The sequence below is a fragment of the Protopterus annectens genome, chromosome 10.part0 (genome assembly GCF_019279795.1).
Source record: "Protopterus annectens isolate FY-2018-M chromosome 10.part0, PAN1.0, whole genome shotgun sequence".
NCBI classification, from domain to species: domain Eukaryota; kingdom Metazoa; phylum Chordata; order Ceratodontiformes; family Protopteridae; genus Protopterus; species Protopterus annectens.
This window is the reverse complement of record NC_056744.1, coordinates 21751550-21778469: the sequence shown is the minus strand read 5'-3', so window position 1 is coordinate 21778469 and position 26920 is coordinate 21751550. Positions and strand designations below refer to the sequence as shown.

At 41.3% G+C, this 26920-nt stretch overlaps 1 protein-coding gene and 1 long non-coding RNA gene across 2 annotated transcripts in view; one reads left to right on the top strand and one right to left on the bottom strand.

Moving 5' to 3' along the window:
* LOC122812912 overlaps positions 1–12598 on the bottom strand; it is a 40201-nt gene extending 27603 nt beyond the window's left edge. The window contains exon 1 of the long non-coding RNA XR_006366603.1: positions 11390–12598. This is a non-coding gene — a long non-coding RNA (uncharacterized LOC122812912). The remainder of the gene's footprint in view (positions 1–11389) is intronic.
* RECQL5 (RecQ like helicase 5) overlaps positions 10620–26920 on the top strand; it is a 1160282-nt gene continuing 1143981 nt past the window's right edge. The window contains exon 1 of the mRNA XM_044084963.1: positions 10620–10780. The gene's annotated coding sequence lies outside the window, so the exon portion shown is untranslated. The remainder of the gene's footprint in view (positions 10781–26920) is intronic.

The following is a 26920-nucleotide window of genomic DNA, read 5'->3' as shown; positions in this document are numbered from 1 at the left end:
GAAGCCCTCTGGCTTACTTTTGTTTCTTATAACTAGTCAGTTTTCTAGTTTCAACACAAATCTGTTTCTTTGAACTCAGCACTTGTTCAGAACTCATTGTAAGCACTACATAAGCTGCAAATTACTACAGCACTCCGCTTTCCTCACTTGTCTAGTGGAAAGCAGTTTTTAGTACTTGATAAATAAGCACTTATCCAGGCATGTCTAAGGGTCAGCTCCCAGTGATTTCTCCAGTCTACCTGATGAATCTGGGCATCTTGGGGCAATGCAGCATTTGCCTCATGTACACAGACAACCCTCTCCTCCTACCACCCAACACTACAACCTGCGAGAGATGCACTTATATAGCCAAACTGGAAGCAAAGCTCTCTTCACCCAAGACTGGACTAGACAGTCAAGAGGAGAAGGTCAACACTTGCACCACACCACACTCAGCACATAGTCCCTCAAGCCCTACACCACCAAAACACACACATAGAAACACAAAACACACACTTACATTCGCAGAGGCTCTCAATAAAAACCTGCCCAAGCATCAGGGACATCCAAAGCATAAACGCAAGCAAACTCCACCCCCCAACACAACCTAAATGACACATAGCCCACAAACTCAGTGTGCCACTCAACCACAGCCCATAAGGCATAACAACGTACCCAGCACTCTAGTCATAGGTGACTCTATAGTCAGGCACATTGATGTTCCACTCATTAGACTAAACAAGGAGAAAGTTCCTGTCAGCTGCCTGTCAGGTGCCAGGATCCGCCACATAACGCATGCACTCAGATCACTCCACAATAAGTACAAATATGACACTTATCATTGTCCATGTTGGTGTGCATGACCCGAGACGTACCTCCCTGGACTACATGAAAAGAGACGTGGAGGAGCTCTCCGATCTTGTATCCCAGGCAGGTATGACACTAACCCTGAGTAGCATCGTGCCATCACCCAGAATGATACCACAGTGCAAGGACAAAATGATTGACTTCAACAATTGGCTAAGCTTCTGGTGTCATTCTAAGGGGATCCAGTATTTGTCTGCCTGGGACGACATGATTGACAGTCCACGATGCTTTGCCAGAGATGGCCTACACCTGTCGCCCTTAGGATTCCGGATACTGGCTAAGGATCTTGCCACCCCATATAGTGCCTTTTTTAAGCAAGGTTCAAATGACAAATTCACCATCGTAACGGGTACAAGCAAGCAAAATCTGAGGATAATGCTACTCAATGCTAGAAGTCTAAACCTCAAAATGCACTCACTCGAGGCACTCCTTAAAATGGAGAACATTGACATCTGTGCAGTGACAGAGACCTGGTTCACAGCTCCAGAGAGCACCCCTGCATTACCAGGCTTCAATTCATACCACACCTTTCGGCCACCTAACCCAGAAAGAAGCACTAAAGGCGGAGGCGTGTCCATATTCATTAAGGATATCCACATCTCCAGGCTAGTTGCACAGCATAATGCATCCGAGATTATCCAAGTGCAACTAACTCTTGGCAAGACCGCAATCCAGACTGTAGCTTGCTACAGACCCCCCACCATGCCCCAGGATTCACACTCCTCATTTCTTGATACACTGGAAAGTATTAGGGTACAACCCAACACCCTAATAATGGGCGATTTCAACTACCCCACCATTAACTGGGAAAACTACTCATGTACCAACTCTTTTGCTCAAAGTTTTCTAGAATTCATAAATTCCAACGCCTTGGATCAACTTATTCACACCTTCACCAGGGGCAGCAATATCCTAGACTTGGTCGTTACCAACATAGGAAACCGGTGTTCCACACCAGAGGTCAATTCCTCGTTGGTCAGATCCGACCACAAGCTAATCAGCCTAGACATCCACATCCCTCCCCCACCCCCAATTAGGGAAACCATCATAAAAAACTTCTCCAAAGCCAACTTCACACTTCTTAAGACAGAAGTGGCAAACTTCATGACACCCATGCAGACGGACAATAGAGGTATGACTGCCGAATCCTACACAAATGCACTTTATAAGCACTTACACGAGTGTATGGATCATGCTATCCCCAATAGAACCAAGATGTTATCCTCCAAAAAAAGGAAGCCAATCTGGTGGTCCTCTGCCATAAACAAACTCTACAACAGAAGAAAGAAACTGTTGCAAAAAAGAGTAAAATCCCATGACTGGAGGAACTCCCTGGTCAACCTCAGTAAGAAGCTGAGATCCCTCATAAAATCCTCCAAAGCTAGTTACGAAAACAAAATTGCCACTGACTCTAAAGACAACCACAAAGCATTCTATAGCCATGTCAAGAATCTAAATGAAAACACTCAGATCTGCTCTGAGTTACAGCCCAATGGCACTAAATATACAGAAGCAACTGATATTGCCAACATCCTAGCAGATAGGTTCAGTGCTAACTTTACCCCCTCTCACCCCCTAGAGGGCCCATCTCTCTACCGGAATAATGCAAAGTTCCTAAAATTACGGCTGCACAGGTAAAAAACACACTCCAAAGCCAAGAACACAGCATCCATGGGACCTGACAATATCCCAGGCTGCATTCTACACGAACTACAGAATGAACTGGCACCCTACCTAAGTACCATGTTCAATCATAGCCTCACCTCAGGCTTTGTACCCACTGAATGGCGCACCGTGACGGTTATCCCACTCCACAAAGGGGGAGCCACGACAGACCCCGGGAACTACCACCCCATTAGCGTGACGAGTCTGGTCTGCAAGGCCATGTAACATATCATCGTGGAACTCATAAACAAAGACATTGGTAATCTCCAAACTCTGGACCCTACCCAGTTTGGATTTGTAAAAGGCAGATCATGTCTCCTAAACCTGAGTGACTTCTTTGAAGCAGTCACCAAAGCCATAGATGAGGGTAAAATGGTTCACACAACTTATCTAGATCTCGCTAAGGCTTTCGACACCATCCCCCATTCTGGAATTATAAATAAGCTCACTAAACTAGGTATAAACCCCTATGTCACAAGATGGGTTGCCAACTGGCTCACGGACAGAACCCACACTGTGAAAGTAGCGGATTCCATATCCGACTTCAGACCAGTGACAAGTGGAGTACCACAGGGTTCAGTTCTGGGGCCTCTCCTGTTTGGTATCTACTTCTCTGAAGTGCAGGCCAACACAGATGGTCTTTGGCTAACAAAGTTTGCAGATGACTGCAAACTAGGAGCCATAATCGAAACTCCTAACAATGTGGACAAACTATAAAAAGGGCCTCACTGAGACAGATACCTGGTGTCAAAGCCATGGCCTGAAGCTTAATGCCAAAAAGTGTATTGTCATCCCCTTTGGTAAAAATTCTGTACCCATGAACTACCACATAGCTGGTAGTCTACTTAATGCCGAAAATGTGATGAGACCTTGGGACACAGGTGGACAGTAGTCTCTCCTTTGATAATCACATTGCCACAGTGGTTAGGAAATCCTTCTACGTGGCTCATCTAATCACAAAAGGATTCTCATCCAGAAAAAGAGGTCATTGTTCCCCTGTACTCATTACTCATTAGACCCATTATAGAGTACAACGCCCCTTTTGGTATGTACCTCACAAGACATCTACAACAACTGGAAAGACCACAGAAATACCTCACAGAGGATTACTGGCCTCAAACAGATGCCCTATGCAGACTGTCTCAAAAAACTACAGCTTTACTCCATCGCATATCGCCTACTCAGGGGCGATCTCTGCCTAACATACAAAGCTATGTCAAACCCAGAGCTGTTGGACATGCTCCACTTAAAGAAATCCCAATCCCTCCGAGCTACACGCTCTAGGGACCTAAACCTTGTCACCACAATAAACAGAACATGCTGGAGGGATAGATTCCTGTCCCAGAGGCTTCCCATACTCTGGAACAGACTACCTATCTATGTCAAGCAGAGCTCCTCATTAGCACTCTTCAAGAAAAATCTTGATGATTGGATGGGAAATGGGGAATTCACCCCGGGGATCACTTCTGTGGCTCTGCTTGACAGGGGCACAGGAAAATAATAATTTTCTTGGGTGGCGAAAGCCAGGGTACATTTTTTGGCTAGGCTTGTATGGGCCCTAGGGCCGATAGCCTAGTACCTACCTATGAACCTATAATAGGTACAATAGTGCCAATACTTGTTTAGTCGGGAGGGAGAGGAGCTTATTGTGCCTATAGAATAAGCCATGTTTTTTGTGGGTCTTATTTATATTATGTTGGATGTGCAGGTCGAATTTAAGATTTTCATCAATTATTACTCCTAACAATTTAGTGTGGGTTACCAGCTCAATTTTGGTAGATAGAATTAAGAGATAATTTTATTTATTTATTTATTGTTTGTTAACCGGGTTAGTCCAGCTGGGCTAGTGGCCCATTTTCAGTGGAGACCCGAGGAGAAAAGCTCCAATACATAATATAAAGTATATAGGTTTACATTGTTACAGTATATCTAAGTGTACAGAATATGTATCATTATATAATGTAAGTTCAAAAAGTTGTAAATTTACAAAGGCAGAATTACAGAGAGTTACAGAGAATATATTGGTCAGCTTTATTGATAGGTGTATTTTGCTTGGGAGTAAAGATCATAAGTTTAGTTTTTGGGGGGATTTAAAGAAAGATGATTGTTGAGAAGCCAAGTTTCCACAGTGGAAAATGCTGCTTGGGTGGTTTACAGTAATATGTTTGTGTTGGGAGCAGACTGTAGTGTAGTCTGCATACTGGACTAGTGAGCCCTGTGTTGTAGCTTGGTAGAGATTGTTGATAAAAATGTTAAACAGAAAAGAGCCTAAAATTGAGCCTTGAGGTACACATGTATGGTTGTGAAGGTAAGGAGAAATGAAATTCTGCCATTTTACAGCATGCTGTGTATTGGAGAGAGAGAGCTTTTGAACCAGTTAAGTGACTGGGGAGGTAGACCTACACTGGAGAGCTGGTAGAGGAGGATAGAGTGAGAGAGAAGGTATCAAATGCTTTTGAAAGGTCCAAGAAAAGGGCTGATACAAAGTGTCCAGAGTCTCGGGCTTTATTGACCATGTCTAAGAAGGATTTTACTGCAGTGGATGTGCTTTGACCTGGGCGGAATCCATGCTGTGTTGGGGAGAGGATTTTAGTGTTTAAAGGGTAGTTTAACAGTTGTTTTTGCACACAGTTTTCAAGGATTTTAGAGATGGGGGAAAGTATAGCAATGGCTCGTAAATTAGAGATATCGGTAGATGGGGCCATTTTTATGACATGGGAGAATGATTGCTTTTTTTCCAGAGGCAAGGGGTATAGGATTCTTGGATAGATCTGTTAATAAGAATGATAATGGGATGGGCCACTGCATCAACAGCAAATTTAAGAAATTTGGCAGGAATTCTATCGTCTGAGTTTGAGCATGGCTTTAATACCAAAAGGATTTTTTTTTTGTGTAGGAGGTAGGGATGGGCGAGAGATTAAATTGTGGCTGGGAAGATTGTTGTGTGCAGTTTGGTGAGGGTGTTTAAGCTTGGAGAGGGATGATGTGAAGTAGTTGAGGTATTGTGGAAGTTCTGAGGTAAGGTCTGGTACAGGGAAGGAGGAGGAGAACAGGATGTGAAAACAGTATTAGTTTGGAGAGGCAAAGAAAAAGTAGCAGTAATGTTAGCAGTGGTGTCAGTAAAGTAGGAGTTAAAAAAGCTGGTTATATGTTCGGGAGGCTTGTTGGGGTATGGGCAGGGATTGGTTGTGGTGCCAGGGTTAAGGAGATTATTGATGGAAGACCAGAACAATTTGGGGTTATTTTTTTCTGTTTGATTGTTAGTTCCAGAAGTACTTCTGTTTGTCTTTTGATATGTATTTTTTTATCTTGGTTTCAGAGTTGTTTATAATGAGTGAGGTTGGAAGGATTATTAGATTTATTCTAGAGTTTCCATAATTTTTCCCTATTAGTCATAATGTCTCTGGTGGCTTTTGTTAACCAGGGATCATGATTGGTCATCATTGGTTTTGATTCTTTTGGTTTTGGTAGGAGCTAGCCTATCCAAAATCCTTAGAAAGGAGTTAATAAAGAAGAGCAGAGCATCATCCAGTGGAAGAGCTTTAAGAGTATTCCATTTAATGCTGTTCAGTATGCTCTTAAATAAGTAGGGGTAAATTTTGAAAGGAATTGGACAGGTTTGATATTGTGAACTTCAGGGAAAAATGAGCAATCTCGGATAGCATAGGCAGGGAGAGGTGGTCAGTAATGGAGTTGGATATGGTGCCGGAGGTTATGTACTTGGAGGGGTCTGAGACAAGAATCCAGTCTTAGATGGAACCTTCACTGGTTTTGTTATTGTACTTAGTAGTGGTAGAGTTTAGTTGGGTGAAGTGAAAGATTTATGCTGGAGGATGATTGTTTGTAGGAAGTGGAAGCCCAATCAATATTCATGTTACCAAGAATAATTATTTCATTTTTTATAGTATAGGAAATCCAAGAAAGGCTATCTTCTGAAACTGGTATGTTATTTTCAGGAGCCGATGTATAGGGCAATAATACAAAGTTTTTTTAGAGCAGTTGATTTCCAGACAGGAGATCAAAATCTCAGCATTTTGGAATTAAGGGATGGATTTTGTAAATGGCGAGATTATAAGGTATTGGGCTAGATGATGGCAACATCACTTACTTTTTTATTAAGTCTATCTACACTAATTACATTGAAGTTTGGTGGGAGATGCTCAGAGTCCTATATGGATGGGTTCTAACCATGTTTCCTGTAGCAGCTAGGATATCTGTATTGTATTGAGAGTGTCAAGCATGCAATTCTGAGGTTTTATAACAGATACTTTGAAAAATTGTAAAGTAGTTATGTGAAGAGTTTTGAACATTTAGGGGAGTTAGCTTTTGAAGAGAAGAAAGTGATAAAAGGCCCAGGGTTAGGGTGGATGTCCCCAGAATATATGAGGGAATAAAGGGTATGGGAGAGATGGAGTATAGTATTTGAGAGTTTAGCAGTTATATAGTGAAGAAGGTAATAAAGTGTTGGGTAAATAATGCAAGGAATAGTTAGTGGAGAGAATTTGAGTTTTGACACAGAGAAGAGGAGTTGTATGATATAGGCTAGGGCTAATGTTGGAGTGGGAATTATGAACAGAAAATGTATATCTGGCTAAAGAGTTTGTTTTGGGAGGTAAAGAGAGTGGATTTAATACTGTTGCTTGTATTAGAAGTAGAAGAGATGGGGAGAGAAGGAGTATGAGTAATGTTTGTGGAAAGCAGGGAGACATTTTGATAGTGACATAAAGGCAGGAAGTAAACATTATCATAGAGGAAGTGTAGAGGAAGTGGGGGAGGGTGGTTAGCTGATGTGTGAGGGGGAGTGGTTAGGTGAGTATAAATGTTGATGGAAGAGGGGGTGGGTGGGAATGGGGGTGGGGTAGGTTAGGGGAGTTGAGAGTGCCAGAGCATAGCAGGTTGACCTGCGAGGCAAAAATGGCACATCTCAGAAAAACAATCAGCTAGCTACCATATGACTAGGGTCAGTGTCCAGTTGCTTAGGTAAAAAAGCAGAAAATGGGTTTTAATGTGTAAAGTACATGTTTAGAAGTAGATCTTAAAGGAGTGTACGCTGTCCTGCAGTAGTGTGCTCACCACTTATTCAGAGCAGAACTTTCAAACAATCCAGACGGGTTAAGGAGTTTACAGTTTACATACACTGGGCAGTTAATGTAAAGATTTCTGATGTTACAATGTTGCTTGCAGTGTTTAAGGATTCCGGGCAGGCAATTGTGAATTGTAGACTGCAGGGAGGTTTACCTTCAAATGTTTGAAGTGCACATCTGTGATGGCAGATGTGCAAAAGGATGTTCAGACAAAGTCCGTATTGGCAAACCACGGATGTTTGAAATTGCACGAGTGAATGCCAGTGTGCATTCGCTCATTGTAATTTGTTGTTTTGAGTGCAGATCGCAGTACAGTGGGGGTCGGAACATGTACCTATTCCCTGACTAGTGTGATCTCTGAGTTAGTTTATTAAAGTAGCAAGGGGTGCAGGGGGGGCTTGCCCCCCTGCATATCATTGTTTGGAGACATCTGGTGATGTCTTTTAAATGTCAGGGGGCATATACTGTTTTCTTGGAGTTCGAAAATGGTCGATTTTCAAATTCCAAGAAATCAGTTTCGACATTTGTTTGCAGGGATTTTTTTGTTTTACAACATTTCAAATCGCACAAATGGCGATTTGGTTACTTACCTTTCAAAGAAATGAAGGTAAACCCCGCAGGGAAGATGGGAAGTGGAACTGGACAGTTAATGTAAAGATTTCTGATGTTACAAGGCTGCACACATTTTAAGGACATGTATATATACATATACATACATATGCACACAACTACCTATACATATACATTTGTAGTCTGACAGAGCAAACATTCATATGACTGAACACACTTTTCCCCTTTTTTTAGCCCTGTGGCAATTATGCATGTGAGATTGTGTTAGTGTGGTCTGGGAATTTTCCTTTACCTGCTGTTGTGCAATTTTGGAGTTAAGTATAATAAGTTGGTGTATGGTAAGGTGCCAAGTTTTTTCTTAGAATTTGATCATTTCACATTAGTTCTAAAATGATTGCTCATTTTTTTGTTCTTTTTTTGAAGCACTCGATATGTGATATTGCATGTGTATTATATAAAATAATATATAGGGACACTGAGTTTCCATTTGACAGGGGAAAATACAGATAAATTCCAGATGTGCATTGCTTGAGGATTGGAAAATTGTGGGATTTCCATGGAATTTGACATTTTAGGACTGAGCATTTGTTCACCACAAGTTGGATGTCTGCTCATATTTATTATTTATAACACTGTCACCTTGCATTGCTGATCTGTTCCTGCAATCTGTTTTTATTTTCAGTATATACTTGTAGAAGAAAATGAAATACTGATAATGACTACACATTACTTTTAAAACTCATGGGCAAAATTCAAGAATGTAATTTCATGAAAATTAAACTTTTTTTTGAAAATGGTAAATCAATGTCTGTGCGTGTCAGTCAGTGTTTCTAAATGTGTGTATGGATCCCAGTGATGTCGCCAAAGTGCATTTTTAATCGACTGAACCGCATGCATGTCAGTGGAGGTGTATGTTAGCAGAGTACATTTTTCTGTGTGTGTTTGTATGTAAAACACACGCACTCACAAGTCATATCTGTCTAGTTCCTATAAAAAGCCCATTAACAGCCACCACCATCTACTAGGTAGGTAGGGAAGAGAAGTAGATTGCCATGCTTTTATTCCATGACTTGTACACAAACCTAGGGAGAATTTAGAGGTGCCAGTCAGCCTTCTGCATGTCTTTGGAAGGTGGGAGGAAATCAGGGTACCAGAAGAAAACCCACACAAATAGGGCATGCAGACTCGGCACAGAACTCTAAAATCAAACTGGAAAACCTCTTGCTGTGAGGTAACAGTATTATCCACAGTGCCACTGTGTCAGTATGCTGCCCCATTGTGTGTGTGATTAATACATACATACATACACACGCGCATATATATATATATATATATGTGTGTGTGTGTATAAAATCTCTCATATCTACATATACATACGTATGTATGTAGATATATATCTAGTGTGTGTGTGTATGTGTGTGTGCATATATATATATATATATATATATATATATATATATATATATATTCATATATAGATATATATAGATATATATATATATATAGATATAGGTGTGTGTGTGTGTATATATATATATATATATATATATATATATCATATATAAAATTATTTATTTACATTTTTTTTGTGTACAGGGAAAGTCTGATTGGACACTGGACCCATTTTCAGTGGAGGTCTGGGGAGAAAGGCTGCATTATACAAATAGTGTTAGAGTGACACTAACATTTGAAAGGCACTAATAGTCTTTACAACATTTTTCAGAAGAAGAACAGCATTTCAAATATGTTAATGTTTACAGACAGCCATATTGTTGCTATTTTCAATAGAAAGTAGTGATGTCTTTCAAGAGTTATAGCTGTGAGAGAGCTAGAGATAAGAAATAGAAGACAGGCGTAGTTGATGGTGAAGGCGTATAACAAAAGGGGGAAATAGTCTGTTACAGTACATGTAGGAGGACGATATGGTGGTATTTGAGCAGGATGGGGTTGAAGAGGAGTGACTGATCCAGCCCATTTACAGAGCCTAGAGTTGCTTTAGTGCTGGGGGGATGGAGTTTCCAGGTTTTTGACACTGGATGGGAATAGACGGAACAGTCTGCAGAGTTACTTGGTTTTGATATATGTAGAAATTCTTTGTCAGATGAACAGATGCTTATGGGTCGGTTGTACAAGGTTAGCTAGAGATTGACATTTATTTGGTTTGTTTATTAAATTGTATAGGCATATATACCCACACACGCAATTATATATTTATATTCACAGATGTATATTTGTGTGTATTTGTTCATATATATAATGAGAGAGCGATGTATGCATATGCATGTCTGTTTACATGCATGTTAAAAAATGCAAACGGCATCTAATTTTTAAAATTACTTTTATCTGTAAGCACAGCTGGTGTTTTTGTGTGAAACAGCATCTGCCTGTGATGGCAGTAGTTTTGTGGTTGTATTGATTTGATTGTGAAGAGGCTACTGGATCTTCTTTGCTGTCATATTGACATATTTACAATGGATTTTAACCTCTGAGGTTTCTACATTTTCATCCCTGTGTTTAAAGGCATATTTAGTTAGCAAGTGGAACAATTTTTAATAGTCATCAGGTTTAGCAAGCGAATATGTCCTCAGATCTGGAACCTGCATTTCTTCGGTACTGTAAGTAATTGAATGTTTCTTCGGTACTGCTGTAAATTTTCCTCTGAAATTATAGATTTTCCTGGTTTGATGTACTGAAGAAAAAAAAAAGGTTTTCACATACAATCATGTCACATTAATAGGAGCCGAACAGATAATAATGATCAGCTTTGCAGGCAGAAAACTTAGAGACGGAGAGTAAAACAATGCATATAGACGTGGAAGCCATGAAAAGAATACATTGTGCTGTTCGTCTTGTGAGAACAAAGGCTCCATCAGTCATGCTGCACAGAGAGCAATATGCATATTCTAGTCCGTCACATTTTCACCAAAAGAGTTACTGACCACATTATATGCGTTTTGCATTTTCTTTTGTGTTGCACACATGCAGTAATGCTTTTTGTCTATGTATGTTTATTTTTAGTTTGCTTTCCTGACCGCTATCTGTTAACATACATGTGTTGTTTTCAAGCACTTAGATTTTAGCATATTTGAAATGGGATATCAAAGACCACAATGTGAAATAGAGCCTTATTTTTCTCTGTTGTTAAGAAAGCCTCTACTATCAAAATATTTAGCCAAACTAAGGGGGAAATTTCCCATATTGCTTCAGCCAAAATTAACATTTACCTGAAGTTGAAGTAACTAGCTCTGGTTTCCTTCTTCTGAGTTCTTCTTTTCTGGTAATTTTGTCTTTTAGGAGCTGTCCTCGGATGATAAGCCTTGTAGGTAAAGGTCCAGCTTCAGTATGTGTATGCCCTTGTTTTTTCATTCTATGTTAAGCATTGATTGTAGCAATGTATTCATAGCAGGCTGGGAATGACTTTTCAGACTGCATTAGTAATAATCATTTGTTTCTCCTGAGAGCATGTGACAAATGTAGGTGATGTCATGTATCCAATTTTAATTACTTTTTTAGATAAAGTGAAAGCCTTGCCCATGCCTGTCGCACTTTGTGGAGTGGGTGTTGGTTTCTTTTCAGGAGCAGCTCTTTGAACTGAAACTCTTCATAATAGCTTTGCACTTCTTATCTAGCAGATTCCCCCAGAGTGCAGTGATTTAACATTACAGATGAGTAGTTGATTTTAATTATAGTAGAAGGAAGACCAACCAGTTGTTATCCATGTTATACCCTCAGTGGAAATAACCCGTTATGAATGTGTGTAGTCCAGGAAGTTTCAGTTTGAGCAGACATAGGGGACATTAAAAAATTAACAGAGCAAATATTGGGTAATCATTGGAGCATGAAGGAAATGATGCATGCCAGAAACTGTGCTAACTCTGCGATTTCTGCATTGTATGGAGACAAGGCAAACTGAGTGAGTCTAGTATTCCTGATATGCTGCCAGTGAAAGTATCAGTATCCCTTTTGAGTTTCAAATAGGATTTTTTTTTAACATTTGTGAAGGCAGTTGTCTTAAAAAGCATATGTTTTGGTGTTTTATTTACAGCTGAAGAGATAGGAGGCGTTTTTCCAGACACATTTTGTTTTGGGCTAGCTTGGGCATTCAGCAAAACATATGTACCTTAGTGTCCAATCAACAGTTAATGACTTTGAATTAATGGAATCAGAAAGCAAGTTAGAGATGTTCTACAGAATTTCCAACCTTATTAAAAGTCTAGGATTCCTTGGGAAATTGACACTCAACCCAACCCCCCCCCCCCATGATTGTAATAGTTTTGGAGACAAAGATCAGAATTAATGAAACATAAGGTCTTGTATCTTGGCTAGGTTTCAACCAAAACAGGTTCTTTTGACTATTGTTCTTGTATTAGAAATGTGTTTTAGTAGGGTGGGAGGGTGGCATAATGGTTAAGGTGTTTACTTTGCAGACACAGAGTGCAGGGTTTGATTCCAACATGGGGTAGTTGGCTAGGCTTAAAAATGGCCCACAATGGCAGTTAGCTAGTACTAATCTATGAACCTAAAAAAAAAAAAAAAAAATATGTGAAGCAAAAAAAAATTGAATTTTGTAATTGCATTGGGAGTACCCTGTTTTTTGTTAATAGATAAAAGGAACAGCCAGTCAAGTCATAATTAACTTTGTCAGTCAGATCATACAGCAACAGTACAAGCTGAATAAAACTACCCGTCTCTAAGCTTGTGTTCAGAATATAAAACCAGAAACAAATTCACATAAACAACAACAGAGTCCAAGCCATCCAAAGGCACCAAAACTGCACTAATCGTGCTTGACACATTACAATGGTGATTACAGTGACTGCAGCAATCCACACTATCCACACTGTTGCTAGCTCCATCCCATCACCAGCAGTGACCCAAGTCCAAGACTGGTCCCCTCAGACTCAACAAAACCCAAGTCCGGATTCACATGAAAATCATTTGGTAAAGTCAGTCATTCCGCTACCTGCATTAGGCGCAACCGTCACCATCTGAAGGCCCGAACGACCACCATTGACCAAGGCAACACAGTGACCACTGTAGTCCACTCCATCCTCAACAACCACTCTGTCACTCATTCCATTTCAACACTGACAAAGTTCCAAGCCGGTTCCTCTGGCTCAACTGAATTAAAAATCAAAAACTAGATGGCAAAGTCAGGTATCCGCTACCCACATTCATCGCAAGTGCCACTCCTGAAGGCCTGAATGGCTATGGTTGGCCTAACATTCAAAAACAAAAATACCAAGATCAATCAAAAAAACACCATAGCCGCAGACAACCTTAGGTTAGGACTACGGATCTGAACTGCCTAGACATGCTGTTGTGCTCCTAGGTACAGTGGCGGATGGAAGAACAAGATGTCCTTCCATTTCATTGTTGTAGTATTCTTTACTAAAGGATTCCCTGTCAAGAGTAGTCCAACATCCGGCCAGTATACCAAAGCCTTAAGATTTTATAGACATATATCACACATATGCCCCCCACTCAAGGCACAGGGAATAAAGGTGGTGTACAGATGTACATACCTCAGAACGTCTTTGTCACTAGTCCAAACGCCATCATTGATAGTCTGTCTGAACACACCTCCTCCTTTGCTGGTTACCAAGGCATGTTTCAGATATGTACCCCGTTGGGGTTGTTGTTTCTTACTTTTTCAATGTTGTGGATTAACGTCATCCAGAAAGGGAAAATGTTAATGTGGGAGACAGAGTCCCCATAAGAATAATCACAAGCAGTGTCTCTTCTGTTTGCGTGCTTCTCACAGCCTTACAAAGTGTTCTATTTTACAAGCATTTGTCCTTAAAACCATACATAGTTGTCTCTCCTTATCCATTTACCTGGAGAACCAAAATCTTAAATTGTTGGTGCAGGGTGCAATGACAGAATCCTCCTGTCCCAAAGGTCAGCCACCTGCCAGAAGAGTGAGGTCTGATTCACCTGCTGTCATGCCTCCCCCAGACGTTTCTTTTGAGGTTGGTGGGAGCACAGAGGATCGCCCAGTTGTTGCCATGGATTCCTCTGCCTTGACCATATTGGAGGCCGGCATGGATCTGACTTTTCACATGTCCTCTGAGGCTGTGTAGACATCTGCTGCGAATGTTGAGGGGGAACCTCAATTGGTTATTTCAGAGGGACCGAGGGGGATTCCCCAGATTCTTGTATGGAAGGATATTCCTACTATGTTAATTGAGTGTAGTCAGAGGTCTGAACCTCCTAGGGTGTTTATGGTGGATTTGCCATCACAAATTCCCACGTGGATGGCAGGATTTTACCCAGGAATTAGTTAATGCACTAATGGCCTTGAAACTTCCCCAAGGAGTTTCTGTACCTGCTCCCCCTTGGTCCTCTACCCCACTCAAGAGGCCCTGAGAGCAGGACTCCTCTAAATAAGATGTGGATTCTGGGAAAGAGTCTTTGGCATATTCCTGTCATATCCCTTCTCCTTTTAATTGTGGCTCTGAGGAGGAAGACCGCAGACTGTCCTTTTGAAGAACTCTTCTTTGGGGGGGAATATTTTTTATATGATGAATTTCTTAAATGGGACTATTCTCAGGTTTCTGTCATTCAAGAGTGGTTATGAGCTCCTCCAGATGGAGTTTCCTGAGCCCCTCTGCTGTCCCTCTACTCTTGGCTGCTCTTTTAGATAACTTTTCAGCAACTTCTGGGGTCCCATATTTTCAGCCTCCAGCCCCCAAGAACCTGACAGATTTTACAGTCTGCCTGATGAGTGTACATTTCTGTATAAATGCCCTTCTGATGACCCTTCTGTGGAGTCTTTCTCTTCTGACAAACCCTCTAAGCTTTTACCTTTTACTAAGCTACTTCCTTTTTTCAAGGACAGACGAACTGTAGTATGACTGGTCAGGAGGGTTTATACTGCTGCCACTTTGGCCTTTCGGGCTGTTAATTGCCAGACCAATATGACCAGGTATGTTTTTACCCGATCTTTCTCAGGCTTCCCAGGCCATCTCAGACCTTCCTGATTCTGAAGGAAAGGCCTTGGCCCTCTCTTTACTGGGGTCTGCTTCTGAAGTAGTCTACCTCTCTCTTAAATGTAATTATGATGCAGCTGATGACTCCTCTACAGCTGCTGCTTTTGGTTCTGTTTTGATATCGTTACTCTTGGCTTTGTCTCCAACCTTTGCCTAATATTAAGGCTAATCTGTTGGATGCTCCTCTTGATAATAAGAACCTGTTTGGTTCTGTGGTTGTTGAGCTTTTCAAGTCTCTTCATTATAAAGGTAAGGCCTTGCAGTAATTGAAGCACTCCAGCCATAAACAAACTCTACAACAAGAGGCGAAAGCTACTACATGACAGAGCAAAATCCTTAAATGGGAAGGCATCTCTGATCAATACTAGCAAAAAACTACGATCACTCATAAAATCATCCAAGGCCAACTTTGAGCGAAAAATCGCTAATGACACAAAAGACAATCATAAAGCCTTCTTTAGCTATGTTAGAAACCTGGGTGGAAACTCCCAGATATGCTCAGAATTAGTCCAAAATGATAAAAAAATCACTGAACCCACAGACATTGCCAACATACTGGCAGACAGGTTCAGTGCAAATTTCTCCCCTCCCACCCCCCCAAAAGGAGAAATATCTATCCCACCAGAGTCTAGCCTCCCAAACATCTCAGATGCACAGGTGAGAGCTGCTCTCTAAAGCAAAAAACACAGCATCAATGGGACCGGACGGTGTCCCCAGATGTGTGCCACACGAACTCAATGAGGAACTAAACCCACACATAAGGCTGCTGTTTAATCTTAGCCTTACTACAGGATACGTACCCAAAGAATGGCGTACGGCAACTGTGGTCCCACTCCACAAAGGCGGTGCTTCTACGGACCCTGGAAATTACCGCCCCATAAGCTTGACGAGCCTTGTCTGCAAAGCTATGGAGAGGATCATAATGGAACTCATAAATAAAGACATTGGGGACCTACAGACACTGGATCCTACCTAATTTGGCTTTGTCAAGGGCAGATCCTGCCTCTTGAACTTGGTCGACTTTTTCAAAACAGTCACTAAGGCCATTGATGAGGGTAAGGCAGTTCACAGCCTACCTTGACCTAGCAAAAGCGTTCGACACAATACCCCACTCGGGCATCATAGAAAAGCTCACCAGCTTAGATGTAAACCCATATGTCACAAGATGGGTTGCAAACTGGCTCAAGGACAAAACACACAGGGTTAGAGTTGCTGGTGCCATGTCAGACTCTAAGCCGGTCACGAGCGGTGTCCCACAGGGCTCAGTCCTGGGCCCCCTCTTGTTCGGCATTTATTTTTCTGAAGTGCAGGCAAACATAGGGGGATTGTGGTTGACAAAATTTGCAGATGACTGCAAACTGGGCACCATAACTGACACTCCATCAGACACAGACATCCTCCAAAAAGGTCTCATAGAAATGGATAACTGGTGCCAGAGCCATGGCCTTAAGCTAAATGCCAAAAAATGTATAGTCATACCCTTTGGGAAAAACAAGGTAACCCCTAATTACCACATAGGTGGTAATCCATTAAACACTGAAGAAGTTATCAGGGACCTGGGGACCCAAGTTGACAGTAACCTCTCTTTTGACACTCACATTGCCAAAGTGGTTAGGAAGACCTTCTACATTGCCCACCTGATCATGAAGGGATTCACATCCAGATCAGGAGAGGTCATTGTACCCTGTACTCTTCACTTATCAGACCAATGATTGAGTACAACGCCCCATTCGAATGTACCTTACCCGACACCTGCAGCAGTTGGAAAGACCCCAAAGTTCCTCACCAAAAGGATAAAGGGGCTCAAACATATGTCATAACGATGCCCGACTGAAGAAACTCCAGCTCTATTCAGTCGCATACCGTCTGCTCAGAGGTGATCTGTGCCTGACATACAAGGCCATGTCCAACCCGGAATTAATGGACATGCTCCACCTCAAAAAATCCAAATCCACCAGAGCCACGAGAGCAAGAGACTTAAACCTCAACACGGATATAAATAGGACGTGCTGGAGGGATAGATTCATCACCCAGAGACTCCCTACACTATGGAACAGAATCCCAGTCCATGTGAGGCAGAGCCCCTCACTGACTCTGTTCAAGAGAAATCTTGACGAGTGGATGGGAGATCGTAGGTTTACCCCGGGAATCATCTCTGTATAACTGCTGGACAGAGGCACAGCAAATTAATGGGTATAGTATTCTCATCCTAAGGGGTGGTGAAAGCCACACGCACTCTGGCTAGGCTTATAAATGCCCTAGGGCAGATAGCCTAGTATGAACCTATGTATTTGTTATCCTATTCCTAAGTTCCAGAGTAATTATCTGTCTAAATCTGCTTTTGTTTGCAGGCAGCCTCAGCCTCTTCCTGCTTAGTGTACTTAGACTCCCACTTCTCAGAAACTTACTTTTCAAAACAAGCCAGGTTCTAGCTGACTATTTGCTTCCACCTTTCCTGAGCTAGGTTCCTTTATCTCTTTGTCTTTTCAGTTGGTTAAGGATCACTCCTTTTCACCCTTCAGACCTTTAATTTCCTTTTTCTTCCAGGCCGCATCAAAATGTGGTACATCAACATGCAAGCGGGGACACGGTCCTGCCTTCTTTGCAGGCTAGCTCTTCAAGTTTGGAATCTAGCTGTCCAGTATCAAGTGACTGTTCAGGTTGTATATGTTCTTTCAGAGCACACTATATTGGCAGACTCTTTTAACAGGTCCTAGATATAGGCTTACAATGTATGCTTCACAGAGATGTATTTCTGTACATTGTCTGTCAGTGGGGTACTCCTTGTAGATCTTTTTGCCTCTCCTTTGAACAGCTTCCTATTTTTTGCATCAGACTCTCAAGTCCTCTGGCTTGGAAAGTGGATGCCCTATCTTTTTCTTGGAAAGGGATGTTCTTCTAAACCTTCCCTCCCCTTCCTGCAGTTCTGAGGGGCCTTTACAAGATAGAGCAAGACTCCCAGAAAATCTTGTTGGTGACTCCCTTTTAGCCCAGACAATACTGGTTCCCTACCCTTCGGCCAAGGGTAATCACCGTAAGTTCTCACAGGGTGGACCTACTCACATAAGACAAAAGGGTCTCTCATCCATCTTCACTAGTCCACTCTTCATCTAAATTTGTGGGTGACAGGGTTAGGCACTTTTGTTTTTCCAGAGGATGTTCTTAGGGTTTTGCAGGAGACCAAGAACCCACTACTAGAAAATCCTTTATGTCCAAATGAAAGATTTTCTGTTTGTTGCCTTGCTTGTAACCAGGATCCACTTTCTGTGGAGATCCATCTGGTTACCTCTTATTTGTATGAATTGCTCATGTTGGGGTAGCAAATTCTCCTGTTAAAGCTCACCTTTCAGCTATTTCTACTTGTCTGCCTTTAACTCCTCTTCTGACCTCTAGGTTTGAGATCAAGCAATTTCTTAAAGGCGTCCTTTGTATCAGACCTCTCAGGAAGCCAGTTCCACTTACCTGGGACCGTAATTTTGTTGTTGAAAAGTTGACTCAAGCTCTTAAGTTTGCACCTTCAGCTTCCTTACAACATTGTACACAGAAAATTGTTCTCCTTTTGGCCTGAACTCCACTCTCTTATGGCTGTTCCTTCTTTTTTTTTTTTCATCGGAACAGGGTGTCTCTTCGTACTAATCCTTTTTTTATGCCCAAGGTGGTTAATAAATTGCATCTTAAGCATTCTGTTAATTTTCCCTCCTCTTTTCCTTTTTCGCTGTCTGCTAGTGAGAAGGTTCTTCACACCTTAGATCTGCGTAAACAGCTCTGATATTATTTAAATAAGACTAAGGCTATTTGAAAGCCTTTTCATTCCAGATTTCTAGGTTTAGCTGTTTCTAAGCAAACCATTTCTTCATGGATCTTGAAGGCCATTTTTTTGTTACACCTTTCATGGAAAAACCCTTTCTGCATCTTTAAAGGCTCATTCTACCAAGGTTGTGACCTCCTCTGGTGTTTTTTTCAAATGATTGGATACCACTTCTATCCTTGAGGCTGCTACTTGGTACCCCTGTCCATATTTTACTAATAATTACAAATTGGATGTTTCCAGAGCAAGGCTGTCTTTGCCAGGTATATCCTGCATGGGTTTCATGTGGCCTCTACTGGGCTTTTATCTTCCCACGTTTCCTGTTGAGCTTTTGTACTGTCCCTACTTTAAGGAACACTGCAACAGTTATATGGAAGGGCATAGTACAGTTGTGTAAAATCTTACCGTAACAGTAGATATCCTTCTTATCACTGCTGCAGTATTCACTCGCTCCCTCCTCCCCCCTCTGCTGTGCTCTTTCCTTTTTTTCCTTCTGAATGCACATTCCTGCTATGTCCTAGGACTGTTACTTTTACCAGGGCTATTCAGTTCTGAGGTATGGACATCTGTATGTCACCTTTATTCCTTACATCTTGAGCATGGAGCATGCGTGTGATGTATGATGTTTATAAAATCCTAAGGCTTTGGTATACTAGCCGGACGTTGGGCTACCCTTTGCAGAAGATCCCTTTAGTAAGGAATACTACAACAGTAACATGTAAGGACATGGTACATTTGTGTAAAATCTTGCCACAACAGTAGATATCCTTCTCTTTACTGTTGCAGTATTTGCTCGCTCCCTCCTCCCCCTTCTGCTCTGCTCTTTTCCATTTTCTCCTTCTTGATGTACATGTTCCTTCTACTTTCTTAGACTGTGGTTCCTCCTGGAACTTTTCAGTTGAGGTGTTTATGTCTGTACATCACCTTTATGCCCTACACCTTGAGCAGGGAGCATATGAGTGATGTATGACGTGTATAAAATCCTAAGGCTTTGGTATACTGGCCGGGCGTTGGGCTACCCTTGGCAGGGAATCCCCTTAGTAAAGAATACTGCAACAATGATGAGAAGGATATCTACTGTTACAGTAAGATTTTACACAGCTGTATTTTTTCAACGGGATCTAGGAGGCTAGCAGGGTAGAGTGAGCAGTAACACAAAGTTTGGGGCAGGGAAGTACAAGCACCTGATTGCTAATTATCTAAAACTGGAATGCTAGCTAGGAGGAGAGAGAGAGATAGAGACTCAAAAAGCCATACATTAGGAAAAAGACACTGGTGTAGTGGTAAAAAGAGAAATTAACTACACAGTACAACCTTTGAGATCTGTACCCAACATTAATAAAATGTTGGGGAAAAGACTGCTGGAGCAGAATGGTATTGTTTCCCCATTTGCAGCTCTGTAGTTAAGCTCCAGCTTGAGTAGTTTTAGTTCTCCTGCTCTTAAAGAGAAAAGGATATAAAGCTGGTTGAGGACACAGACTACCAGGTTAATAAAGGAAGTGGAAGACAAGGGTGTATGAGGAGATGGTTTGGGAGCCTTAGTTTATTCACACATGAAGGTAAGTATGAAAAGGAAAAACCTGGTATGAGTACACAAGATGTTAAGGGACCAGTGATACCATTCAGTTTGAGACAGAGGAGAGAAAGGGACATGTCTGCCAGATTAAGTCTACAGTTTAGTGTGGATGGTAAAAAACTATTATCAAAAGAGTAGTGAACAAATGAGATATATTACCTAGGCATGCCTTGAATTTTAAGATCAGAGACTACTTCTTGTGGGCCTGGGATGGGTGGTGGGCGAAGAGGAGGAGCACCTCTGAGAGCTGAAGTCAGTGAGCTTCACAGACAACTTGCCTTTTCTGTAAAAGACTCTAGAGATGATATACTTGAGGAGTCCTTTTATAGGCAGTATTATCGACATGACATATTTATTGAAGAAAAATACCAGTTTTGAACATTGAAGACAAACCCCTCTTTAATTGTCTGTGATGACTATTTCCTGTAGCTAAAAGTGAAGCAGTGAGGCTTGGGCTGGATTTGGCATTTCTTTTTTTAATGCAGGCAGCATTCTTTTCATCTGTACTGCATTTTCAGCACCAGTACTGTAGATCGTTCAAAGACTCCTGATCTCTGACAGTGGTGGCATTATTCTGTGAACGCTTGCTGCTTGTACTTAAAACGCCTTTCACAAACTTTAGTATTTTGTTCATTGAACTTCATTTGGTACCATTTTTATTTTGCTTTGTCCTATTCGCATTTACAAATGAACTGTAGCTTTATTTTTATAGGTCATAAATTTAAACGAAGACTTTACTTGCCAGCTATTGCCCTCGTTGCCAGCTCTTCTGTTAGCACTGACATACTGCTGTCATCATTGTATACAAGTAATGCATTGACAGTCACTGAATAAAAGTATTTAATACTAAAAACTGAAATTCAACAACAGATCATTATAGTAGTACAACAGTACATTGTTAATAGTGTCATGAGAGAAAACGTCTGGTGCCATCGTTTTTGATATAACCAAAGCAGTACTTTTGTGCCACTAAAAGTACTTCCTCTGTTCTTAATAAAAGATCAGTTTTGCTTTGTGTGACCAAACACTCCTGTTGCATTGTCTTCAAGTTGTTTGGCTTGCTTTGATGTTTTGTCTCCAGGTGCAAGAGTAAAACCAGAGATATAGACAGTTTTTTTATGTTGTACAGCAGCTTCCAAATATAGTTTCCCTTTCCAAAAGTAGCTTCTCCTTCTATCCCAGAAACTGCATGTTTCTGGAGAGTATACACTTTCAGTACTGAAAAAAATGAAATGACAGGCTTAAATAAAAACATTTTAACCAACTTTAAAATCTGTAACATAATATAAAACTAATAAAATATGGCTGGCCTTTATTTAAATTCTAGCAAATTTGATCCCAGTGTATTTTTGGCTGTATCTTTTGAGTATAACAATATAGAATAGACAAGTGACAGCATTTGTGGTGCTTTCCTCTTGAAACAGAGATGCAGAACAGGAGTGAGTTCCATTTCTTGGTTGTTGGCATCTTTGTTTTTTTATTTCAGTGATTCTTTTAGTTTTCTCAACTTTGAACATTGTCAATAATATAAAGCCGTATACTGTGTAAAGATGATGTCTCCTGAAGAGGTGATTAACTGGCTTAGTCTTTACACTGCAGTCCTATAGTTAACATTTTCAAGGAAGGAGACTGCATAGCAAGCAAACATGTTGGTGAGAGCAGGAATATGAAAGCATGGGGAAGAAAGTGTGCAAGAAATGGAAAGCAAGAATATGCATTTGACATCTAGGAAAAAAGAGCAATATAAGAAGATAAAACCAAGCATAAGAGGGTGCCCTTATACATTTGTTATATGCACCAAGTCATGGGGCACGTAATCCATAGGGTGAGCATTACTGTGAATGCTGCAGTCTCAGTTGCAGTGCCATGAACTGCTTTGGTGTGCATGGTGCTTTGTTGTTCCCCAGTCTCAATTAGGGGTCAGGAGAGTAGTAAGTTGATATGTCTCCCTCCCCTAAAGATGGGCAGGTAGACCACTTTAGCTCACTCCCACCTCCCTTTTCTTTCATCTCTGTTGCCTGTTTTCGCTTTTTCTGGAATTATCTGAGTCGCAGTCAGGGACTTTTATTCCTTTATACTCCTGAGCTGGCTGCATTTGATTATCCATCTGATGTGTGCAAGTGCAGACAGATGTGCACTGGTGTCTGAGGAACAGAAACACCTTGGGGCCCAGTTGTGGTTGCTGTATGTGGCAGTCTGGCTATAATGGGGCAGTATCAACAGTCTGCATTCCTTTAAACAATGTGTTAAAGAAGTCTTAAGAGACTTTACAACCAAGAATCAGCAGAGCCAGGAAGCAGAAGAGGAGGAGCAAATTTGTTGAGGCCTGAAGAGGCTGAAGTCTAGGTAAAAATCCAACTTTAAATATAAAACAAAAGTCAGATGTAATAAAGGTTGATAGGTCCTCACCAGCACTCCTCCCCAGACAGTTGAGTGACCTACCTGAATCACAGTGAGGATCTGCAGTGCCTTCTACGAGTCCCCACTCCTGTATACTTGTTACTGAAGGCTACCAGCAGGTGGTGGCTTTTTGAGCAGTATGCCTGCCCCAGGATATGCAATGCAATGCTATCCCTCTTCTGACACCTTGTGTTATATGCATTCTGCTGCATCTCTCCACTCTCCACCCCCACCCCCATGGACAAGATTGGCTTCCTCTGCTATCTTTGTCTAGAACCTCAAGTACTAATCAGAGTCTGCTTATTTCTACTAAGGAGCTTTTTGTAAATTTTGCCCTGGTGCCCTGCAAGTTCTTTTAATACTGCTAGAATTGTTTATTATGTATTCTTGCTTCACAGCTTCAGAGTCTGGGTTTCTGTTTTAACCTCCAATTGACATGGGTGTTCTCATGAAACTCTGGTTCCCATCATCTCCCAAAATATACTAGCTGAAAGGATTTTAACTGTCTTTCTGTATTATTTTTAATGTTGGCATTGTAGCCTGGATTATTATTGAACATGGTCTGCATTGAACCCCATCTGTCTCTAATGGGTTAACAAAGTATATCAAGGGTATCAGGACTTGTCAGAGATTTGGGATGCATGGCTAGGCTTAAAAAGGCCCTTGTGGGTCGTTAGCCTAGTAGGCACCTATGAATTAAATAATGTAAGAGATGAGCACAAATGCAGGCCTTCTTAATGGGTTAACAAAGTAAAGTAAATACTACAAGAGATTCACACAAAGTAAACGAAGAAAAGTTACGTCGGAGGGTAGCATAACATTTACAACATCATGGGGCTGTCTAGCAGTGGACTGTGATCTGTTCTTCTGATGGACTTTGGTGGTCTCTTCCACTCCCTCTGTTTTTCTTGAAGTGCAAGTAGTTTTTTTTTCCATAATATTTTCATTTTGGTGTTCTGTGAAACCTATAAAGGAACCAGTTTAATCTGATAACCTTAATGGATGCCTAAACCTCTTTAACTTACTGTACCGGAATGTGGTTTTAGTCACAGGATATGCATACTGTAAGCAGTCCTGTTTTTTGACTGCTTCTTTTACCTTACCATGCAGTGCTTGTACTTTACTGAAAACTCCGTAGGTTCCACTATTGACACAGTAAGCTCATTTTGTTTTTGTAGCCTTGCACATGCCAGTAACATCAACTTGGATTCTTTCATGAAAGCCATTCTGTATTTTCACATAAGTATATTAAATCAATAAAGGTACCCATTTCTAATACAGTATGTGTACTTGCACATATCCTTCCTTGAGGATTTTGTGTACAAGATCCCAAAAGACAAAAAACATCACAATTGTCTGTATTCAGATCAGGTTTAAGGTGCATTTTGTTTTTAGAAATGTAATTCTATGTTTAGTCTACAGATGTGTGCATAACATTCTTAGCAAAAAGCTTGATGTTCATATGCATTATTCATAGTTTCTGTCCTTTGATCATTTAAATAGCACAAGTTTCTTTGTTAAAGTTCCCAGTAGCAGAGGTGCATGTTTGTTATAAATGAGCAAAATCAGATGTAAAATTAGTTGTGGAGGATTAGGTAAGGACTGCAGCACTGGGGCTATCACTGGCAGGCACAGAACCCCCTTCCCACCTACATTATCATCATCTTGGCATTTGGATTTTTTTTCATGCATGTTTACTAAATAAGCCTTACAATTTTATTTTTTGTGTTACTGTGCAACTCCTGAAACTGTATATTTGGGGGGAGTGCATCCAGTTTATATACCTCTTCATTTTTTCACAAAGGATTACATCTGTATTTTAAACCTATTGAGTGGTGGGGTATGCCATGGCTTTTCCTTAAAAATAGCACCTCACCCCTGCCAATCATTTAATGACCATTTCCCGGTAACTGTCAGTATCCGTAACATTGTCTATAAACAGCCTGTTAACTTAAAATTTCTGCTAAAAAAAATCAAAAGTAACATTAGACACGCATCCTGCTGTCTTATGATATTAATATTGTAGCTAACGCCTTGCTAAATTATATTCAGTACATGTATTCCTCCCTTTAACAAATGGTTGACTGTAGATGTTAAACTGAGGTCCCATCTGCTTACGTTGCTGGTACCTTAGGTGAATATAAAAGATCCTTTTGCCCTTGTCAAAAAGATACAGGTAGTTACCTGATACCCTGACCAAATTTCCCCTAGTAGTAGAAATGCCACCTCTGGTCTCCCCTGAAAAAAGGCCAGTAGCCTAGTGGTACTAACCTGGTCAACAAAGGATTCTTTCTGTAACACACATGATGTACATTCTCTCTCTCTCTCTCTCTCCTAATCTCATATAGATGTTGGCATATCCTTTCTTTAAAACATCTGTTTTTCCTATGTAAAAACTGGCACACTTATTGCAGATCTTCATTTATTGGAGTTGAGGCTATTGTTTCATATATTTTGTCTACATCAACTCTGTCTTGTACCTAAGAGCTGTAGAGTTTTTGTGTGTGTGTATTCAGAAGTAAATTTTGACTCTGGAGTCGTCATTTATGATAAACCTGAATTTTTTATATAACATTGTATCTTGTGTATCTATGTATTATACTTGCAGGCTGTATCTTTGTATTTTTCCACCCAGACAGTATGTGAAATTGGTCCTTTTGGGTCATGGTTTACCTCTGGTTAACAGACACAGATAAGTAATTAAATCACTTAGAAAATGAATTCATGTATTTTTGCATGCTTGCAGATGTCCTTCTATTCTCATGTTGCAGTATTCATCACAATAGGGAGGTTGCTGTCTGCAGCACCAGACATCTAGCCAGTATACCAAAGTCTTTGGAGCAGGGGGGCACGTGTGACATCTCCGGTCAGAGTCATAAACCGAAGTAGGCTATAAAAGTGACAACTGCACGTACCCCCTTCAGAATTTTTCTGCCACAGTGAACGTCTGACTCCTGTTCGCCAGTTCGGGAAGCAGATTGCTCGTTATCCAGACAACCGCTACAGATAAGTACCCTGTTGGGTTTTCCTTTTGTTTTTTGCTAGTTTTTCAGATGTCCCTGTCCACTAGAAAGGGGAATCGTGCTTGTGGGAGACATATTCCTCACAAGAACATGCATGAAAAGTGTGTTTTCTGTTTAGGTGAGGCCCACGTCCATACATCCTGCCCTATTTGTAAATCCTTTGTTCCTAAGACTCTCAGCAGCCATCTGACCACATTGAAACTGTACCGCTCAGTATGGAGGGTGGGGTAGGCACATTCGATGAGCTGTTGCGGAAGAAGGCCAAGAAAATCAGTCCAAATTCCCACGCTGTGCCTCAGGCACCCAGAGAAATTCTTGAGGCAGACGAAAGCCCGGGATCTCTTCAGACCTCCGTTTCCCAACCAGGCCCAGGAACCTCTATGGAAGGTGGGATGGGGGAAACAATGTGCATGTCCGCTAAGGTTAGTCCTCCATCACATCCTGATGGTGGAGGGAAACCACGGCTCTTACAGTCGGAAGGGCCTACTCCTTCCCTACCATCCACCCAGACGTCAGCTCCTAGATATACTCAGCCATCTGCCCCTTTAAAGAGGAAATAAAAACTTAAAAAATCTGAGCCTCAACCTGTTCCTGGATGGGAAGATTTTCCCAGAGTCTTTTTAAGGCATTCCATGCCTTACAGACCCAACAGCCACCAGCTGCTGCTCCTTCAGTGCACCTTCTAGAGGTGTCAGAGGAAGAGTACTCCTCTTTTGAGGAATCACTGCCCTACTGTTCACAGATTGATTCCCCTAAGGATTTTATCTCCCCAGAGGAAGAGGATCCTATCACCCCTGAATTTCCTGGAGAATAATTCACTTTTGGGGACACTAACTCCCTCACGAGGGAACATTTTAAATGGCAGGCCTCAGATGTCTCAGACACTAAGAAAAGGTACTTTGACCTGCTGCGAATGGAACAACCACCCCCTTCTGCTGTACCTCCCTTGCTACCTG